The sequence below is a fragment of the Cryptomeria japonica genome, chromosome 6 (assembly GCF_030272615.1).
Source record: "Cryptomeria japonica chromosome 6, Sugi_1.0, whole genome shotgun sequence".
Classification (NCBI taxonomy): domain Eukaryota; kingdom Viridiplantae; phylum Streptophyta; class Pinopsida; order Cupressales; family Cupressaceae; genus Cryptomeria; species Cryptomeria japonica.
In genome coordinates this window covers 557,051,373-557,059,805 of record NC_081410.1, presented here as the reverse complement: position 1 = coordinate 557,059,805, position 8,433 = coordinate 557,051,373, and positions in this window count along the sequence as shown.

The following is an 8,433-nucleotide window of genomic DNA, read 5'->3' as shown; positions in this document are numbered from 1 at the left end:
TTTAAAACCGACTGGGGGTTATCCCCATCGGGAAACTCCTCGCTGACGGGGGCCTCGTCAGTGTTGTCATGGGCAATGGTCCGACTGTGGTACCACAGTGGTACCTGTAGTACCACTGAGCCCTGCCCAGTCACATGGGCCGATAGGCTTGCCAACGGTAGGTACTTGTCGATACCCACAGTACCAGTGGGTCGCGGGGGTCTGCGGATACCCCCGCACTTTAAATTTGTTTTTTTGTTTTTTTTAATTCTTCTTTTCAATTTTTATTTTTTTATTTTTAATTTTAATTTCTTAAAAAGGTCATTTGGGTTTTCGTCTACAGGAAATAAAATATTGATTTTTTATGATGATGACTGTGACAGTCCATCCAGACCGTATGGGCTAAAAGATTTTCAAACTCAGACTTCTGTCATCAAACATAGGCATATTTTATATCAAAATTTGTCTCCCGAACTCCCTGATCACAACCGTGGGATCCGTTTTGTCCAAATCTGAAACTTCACGCCCAAAATGCAAATCCATGGAAAACCCAATTTGAGACAAATTTCTAAAAAATTAAATCTGCAATAAATGTTCACAAATTTGCAACCCACAACCTGCAACAAACCCTCATATCTTGTCTTATCTTACATGCTTTCATGTATTCATGGATTCAACATCTAGGGTTATAACACCATAAAAACCCATATAGCTTTGATAACACTTGTAAGAAAACTTGTAGCCAACTTTATGACAATTTTCACATAACCCAATTTAGATTTTAACAAAATAAACTCATAGAATCCACATGCAAAGAATAGACAACATACCCATAAAAATGTGACACAAGATATATCCTGGGAAAATTCACATGAGGGAAAACCCCAGCCTCCAAAATTATCATCCACCATGTATTATCAGCAATGCATCTATTACAATACAACTATGAAAAACCTTTGAAAACCCAACCATAACCAAACACTCCATGTGACCAAGCATGAATCCACACATCCCATACCATGTTTCCTCTTTCACAAATGCTAACCTGGTTAACTGACTAACCCAAACAACTACCTTTGTATTGCTTTTATAAACACAAGCTCCCACAGAACCACCAAGTGGTCTTACATCAAAACCATGTGCCCAAAACCATGTGACAATAAAATATAATATTTTTCCTACTTACCCTTGACCCACATTTAATATTGGGTACTTCATCACAAATACATTCCCCAATATTAAATAAATACAATACAATAATACCAATGTGTCAATACAACTCATCAAATGGTTATAATAATATTCCAAGGGAATCTCTACATGTTGCATGTCCATCTAGGTGCTCCTAGGTGCAACAATACAATATGATATTACAATATAATTTCATGTCCACCTCACACAATAATAAAATAATACAATAATAAAACATTATTTGCAAGGTGTACAACACCATTTTCCCGACAATTTGGAAGTATATAGTTTTTTCATTCTAAGGGGGAGAAGTATTTTGAATATGTTGTTGGAGAAATTGTTTGTCGTTGATGAATGTTACCATGATTGTTAGAATTACTAGTCTATGATGTCATTGATGTCAATATGTTGTTTTGTATTGATGTGGAAGATAGGTATGTATGATGTAGATGGTATAGATTGTTACTTTGCTTAAGAATTATGTATTGGTAGTATGAGAGTTTTGGTGCTCTAGAAGTTTGTGCAGTAATCAGAATATTCAAAATTTGTAGAGGTTTGGATTGCTCCACATTGTATGTTCTCTTGTTGCGCATCCAGGATTATAATATTCATGTATGTATCTATGTTATTTTTTCTTGGTACGTGTTGTGCTCCAGAAATGTAACTTTGGTCTAGTGATTGTTGTGTTTGATAATGTGTTGTTGTATTGTGTTGTGGTCTACTTTTCATTCCTTTCCACCACAAGAATGCTTAGTAGAGCCTATTTTTTGAATTATGATTTATTCTCTCCTTGGTCGACTTGAATAATATATTTTAGAGATCAATATATATAAAGGTCATTTATAATGAAAAATCATTATGAAGGTTGAGCAGAAGGAAGTTGATTGTAAAAGGAAGATCTGTCTCTAGCAATGTGAAGTGGTTGATCAGTGTGGTTGTTTGTTGATGTTGTTTGGTATTAATGGTAGTGAGCCTAAGGTTTCTTTCAATATTGTAGTAGAGTGGTAGTTGCACCTCTTGTGGTGGATTCTTTCTTTCTTCCTCTGGGTCGTGAGCCCTCTTTCTTTTTTTGGCTTTTTTAGCTGGGTAGTGAGTCCACCTGTAGTGATCAATTCTTGCATTGATCTATCTTTTAGAAATCACCTTAACCAGTGTCACCCTAATAGGTGTTTTTACATTCAGAACTAACATTCTCCATGACTTTTTCCTTCTTGGGTTTTTCACGTCATCTCTAGTGTCTCTTGTGTGTGTTATTTTCATGATATCATATGTTCATGTTTATGCAATCTGAAATCTATTTTTTTGGGATCAGTTTCTATGAAAAATATAATAATTTTTAATTGACAACTGATTCACCCTCATCTCAGTTATCCAAAACATTCAACAAAATTTTCATATTGCTATCCTCCCTTCGTTTTACTTAGACTTACCTCTAACTACTAGGAAGGTCCAGAAATCAGTTTAGACTAGACTCCTAGAAAGGATTCAGATAAAGTTGGCTAGCTGGAAGGTTCTCTTCTAATTAATGTGGGTAATCTTCATCTTCTCAAATCTTCCCTCCAATTTTTTCCTATTTATATCCTATCTCTTTTCCATATCTCGATGTCTTTACCAAAGAAGTTAAGTCAAATTCAATGGAAGTACCTCTATTCGAGAGTCGAGAAAACAAACAAAATGTACCTTCTTGATTGGGAAAATATTTATTACAATAAGAGATTTGGTGGTCTAAAATATTCAAGAATTTGAATCCCACTCTTATGGCAAAGGTTGGTTGGAGATTTATTTCTAGAGACATTGAGTGGTTGACTATCATGAACTATAAGTATCTTCAAAGAAGAGAAAACTATGCCTTCTTGTCTTGTAGTCCTTTCAAGGGGTTCCCACATCTAGAACAATTTGATAAGAAATAAAGACATGGTTTTGAAAGGTATTCAATGTAAAATTGGCAATGGTTGAAAGGTTAGGTTCTGGAAAGAACCTTGGGTGTCCTTTGTCCCTTCGGAGTTCTATCCAGTCTATTTTGCTATTGAAGGTATCATTTTAGCAATATTTGGATTTTTTGTGAGTGACTACTAGATTCTTGGCTCTTCCTCACCAAAATCAAAATTAAATCTGTCTGACTTTTATCCTCATCTGAAAATGGGGACTAGGGAAATCCTCAAGATTTTTAACAATTTTAGGTTCTTTAGGTTGGATGTTGAGGACAAGTTGATTTGGGCCTACTCCAAAAATGGGAAGTATTCAATCTATTCTAGGTTTGAGTTGGCTACTCCATCCCCTCCCCCTCAATTTAAATGGTTGATCATTTAGAGAATGAGTACGATTCCAATATTATTTTTTTGGTGGAAAACTTTTCATGGTAAGATCCTCACTATTGATAATCTCAAGAGATGTGGTTCTAAATTTTTCAATAGATGTGTTTTGTGTGAGAATGAAGAACAAAGTATCAACTATTTTATGATTTATTGTAAGTACTTTTGGAATGTGAGACAAAGAATTTCCCACATGTTCTTTGTTCAAATATATTTGGAATGGAGACTTAAAGGATTGTATTTCAAGTTGGTCTCCCACTTGAAATCATCACCTTATTAAAGAGCTTTGGTGGTGGCTTTTTTCCATTCTATATGGTGCCAATGGAAAGAAAGGAATAATAGAATATTTAGGTATAGTAAGAATAGTTGGGAGGATCTGGTAACTTCTATTATGAGTAATGTCAAGGAAAATATGAGTTGTTTTGATAAATATAAGCACTCTAGTCCCCCCTCAGCTTTGGACTAGCAGGTGGCTAAAAACTTAAGATTATTGATTCTTTGGCCAAATTCACATCCCCACTTATTGGATTCAAAAATTATATCAAATGCCCCCACCCCACAACACTGGTTGGTTGAATTTGAACTTCGATGGCTTGTCCAAAGGAAATCTAGGTCAGGTAGGTTGGGGTGGTGTCATCTATGATCACAAGGGTAATATTATTATGGCCTACTTAACCAATTTTGGTATGCAAATTTTGAGTTTTGTGGAGATAGAGACTATTTATTATGACCTTACTATTATTAATGATAGAAAGTGCAATTGAATCATAATAGAAGGTGATTTGAAAAACACCATCCTACTTCTCACTAATTATGTCATTCTGGAGTGAAAGCGTGAAGACCTTATGTCCAAGTGTAAGTCCCTCATTTTTTGGATTAGCCACATTTTTCTTTATCATACGAGAAGGGAAGGCAATAAAGTTGCAAATAGGCTAGCCTCATTAGGACCATTTTCCAAGAATTTAAAAATATATCAATATCTATGATATTTTGGACTTGGTTCATGTGGGAATCTCTAAGGAAATAAATATTAATGGAGTGTAATCCAAGGATCACCTTTTTTAATTATTTCCACCACCCTTTTGGCTATTCATTTCCTGCTTTAGTGGCACACATCTCTTTCAAAAACAAGTGTTGCTTTCCCCTTTTCTTGTAAGTGTTTTCATGCTCAAACTTTTTTTTTCTCTACCCACCTAATTTTTACTTTGAAGCTCTTTGTGATTGAGATAGGAGGGCACCTAATACAAACTAAACCCAATTTGTGTGATGAATTCAAAAGTAAACCTAAGCTATGGTAGATTGTGGCTAAAGGAAACCTGGATAGTTATGTTGAAGACATGTAGGGCTTCGACCTAGAGCTCTCTAGGAATTTTTTCCAAGCTTGGTAGAAAGGGGAGGTGAAAATTGAAAAGGTTGCCTTCAGAGTCACTCTAAATTTGATTGTCGCTATCACTAGGCTTTCGCAGGATGGAATTGTAGGCATCTAAAAATGGTCAACGTTTGCGGCGCCATACTTTAACATGTCCGTGTGACCTTATTTTAGGGTTTTCTCACCTTATTAACATTTCTTCTATGATGCACATTTGATCTTTATCATTTATTGACATCTTGTCATTCTTTTGCATTCCTTCCCTCTTAGATTGTGTTTCTTGCAATTTTCAATTAGGTCTTGTCAACATCATCTTTGACTTGCAATCTTTGTTTATGATCAATCTATCATGTCAATCAGACATTGTTAATCCTATTTTGTGTTGAATTAGATTTTTTTCCTTGATCTCAATTATTTTCAATCAAGCTTCAATCATCTTTGATCGATTGTCAATCAATTTCGATCACTTTTGGATCCTCTTTCAATCATCAATTATCAGTCAACCTTGTCAATTGTGATCGATTTCTCATCGATCTTTGTCAATCTTGGCATCATGTCAACCTTCATTAGATTGACCTTTAATCAATCTTTGATCAATCTCAATCAATCATCAATTCTTATCAATTTTGGATTGATTAGCCATTGATCCTTTGTCATTTTTCATCTATCAATTTGGTCCTTTTTCAAACTTGATCAATTTGTCGTTGATCTTCATCAATCAATTGATATCGGCTCTTTATCAATTATCAAATCCTCATCATCTAATCATGATCGACCTTATATCAATTTCAATTTTGTCATGAACTAATTGTCATCCTTTCATTTCTAATCTTTCTATTAGGATTTAATGATTTAGTCATTTAATCCTTCTAACTTTTCTCTTTAGGTTAAATGGATTGATTCCATTTATCCTAGGTCCCTATTGTTTCATTTAATTGGCTAATTATGTCTTCTTTGTGTATTAATTAATGAATGAGAACTTATTAATTAATCTCACCTAATTTTTCCTAATTTCCTAATTCCTAATTCCTAATTCCTCTTTTCCACCTAATTTTCTAATTTCAAATTTCTTCTAATTCTTCCCTCCTAATTTTCCCCACTAATTTCTCCTCCTAATTAGCCCCTCTTTTTGTGCTCAATCATGTCATATAATTTGAGGCTATTTTCTCTCTCATGTGTCATTGAATCAATGAGCAATTATTGCTCTCAATTTATCATAAATCAAACGGCTATTTCTTCTCTCAATCAGTCATAATTAGTCTACACAATTTCTCCCAATTTATCATATTTTGAAAGAGTGATTTGTCATGAAATTCTTTCCAATCGATTTGTCATAAATCATGCCAATTCCTTATTTTGTTGCCCTTTTTGAATCCTCATCAAATTGTCTATAAATTGAGCACCTTTTCTCAATCATGGCTAACCACAATTTGAGTAGCCTCATGTTGTCACTTTCAATCATGTTTTGCACTTGTAGGTGAAACCCACATAATTTGGAGGCAAAAGAATAACAATGGAGTCCAAGGAAGGAGATTTCGGCATATGGTTTACGTTTTTGTTTTGAAATATTGTCTTTCTTCATCTATTGAATGTGATAGGATCCATTTTCATTACAATTTTAGGGTTTGTGGTTACCTAATTTCATATTGCTTTGATGCTTCCCTATTTTCCTAGTTACAAGAATAACTTTCCCCAAGAAGCCAAATGGTCTTATAAGGAGGAATTTAAGCAATTTTTCAAGTTGGGAGAAGTGATTTCTAGGTTACAAAGTAAGTATAATAGATAAGAGCTACCTGGTATTTGGAATTATGTTGCCCCTTTGCTGATGAAATTCCTCACTTTGGATGCATGTTACAAAATATTTCACACCCAGTTTTTCCTGATGTTAAACCCTCCAAGTATGGTATAAGGATTGATTTTGCTTATTGGGTTTGATCTTCATTATATTAATTTTTTGCAAGAGCTAAGTCTAAAAATTCCTTTCCCCTCCATCAAGGGTTAATTCTTAGACTATAACTTTCACCTTTCTTTAACCCCTTCCAGTGGGTCCTTATTAAGTCCTCCTAGCCCCCTACCAGACCCAAATTTAGTGGGTGAGATCTTTGATACCCCCATGGTGAAACCTAACCCTAGTGTTGACTCCTCTTCTAAACCTAAGCTTGTCCCTACCTACTTTAATCCCATTAGAGAAGCAAAATAAAAGACAAGTCCTAATCTGCCTCTTAAGGATGTGGAGGTTCTAGATTATAAGTCCTCCTGTGATTTAGAATCAAACTGTTCACTTGTAACTTCTAAGGAGGTTGTCTCCTTTCCACTTGGTTAGGAGATTTCCAACACCAAGACTCGCACTCTTAACTAGGACTCAAAAGTATTAAAGTTAGAGGAAAGTGTTGAGTAGCAAGACCTAGAGATTAAATAGTTCTTTTATCACTCCTTTGATTTAGAATCAAACTGGTCTCTTGTAACTTCTAAGGAGGTTGTCTCCTTTCCCCTTGGTTAGGAGATTCCCAACACCAAGACTGGCCCTCTTAACTAGGACTCGAAGGTATTAAAGTTAGAGGAAAGTGTTGAGCGGCAAGACCTGATGATTAAATAATCCTTTTATCACAATTAAATGTGGCTATCAGGAAGATTAATAGACTTGAATTTGTGGTTGAGGAAGGTGCTACTTGGCAAACAAATAGGTAATGGAGGAGAAGGAAGAATGGGCCTAGGAAGATGCGACCAATATGGCTGGTAAATTAGAGAATTGGGATAAAGTTGAGGGAATGCTAAAAGGCCTTAGTGAGAAGTCTCTCAAATAAATGAGAACAAGGTTGTAATGGAGTTGAAGTAAATCCAAGAGATCTTTAAGTGTAAAATTGAAGAGATGTCTAAGAGAAGCTAGGAGATGGTCCTGAAGAGTTTGGCTTTCCTGTAGGCTTTTTAGGAGGAAATAAACCAAAGGAAATCTAAGTGAAAGAGATAGGCTTTGTCTCCCTCTACTTCGATGGAGCCCCCTGCCTCTATATGGTTAAAGATACTCTAGATTCTAGTACTCTAAACTTTGATAAGGACTATAACAAAAAAATCTCTTTCTCTGATAAAGTTTTAGGTTTTTGTAAAAATTTGCAAGAGGGTAACGCCTCCATCCAGTAGACCATCTCTTTGTGTCTTTGGTGGTTGGCTGGTTTTTTTTTGGTTTTTTTTTTGCTAGTTTTTCCCCTAGTATTGATCTAATGCTTAGTGATACCTTGATATTTTTTGGTGTTTTTTCTTTGGCTAGTTGTACATTTCTCATGTGCCCTAGGTAGCACTTTTCTATGGATATGTAATGGTATAGGCCTAACCTTCTTTCTATTAATCAAAACCTAGATAAAAATTTCTTCCTCTTACTTTTCTCTTCCCAAAATGACTTCTTTAAAGTTCTAATAAATGTGGATAAGGAATTCAATTATTTATTAATAAACTTTTGATTGGTAGTTGGCAAGTAAGCCTTTATTTGATATGTATTTATGTTGTCCTTTTTGTAAAACACTACAATTTTCAACTATAAGCTTAAGTAGGGAACAAATTTTATTTTAGAACTATCTTAAAAAAACA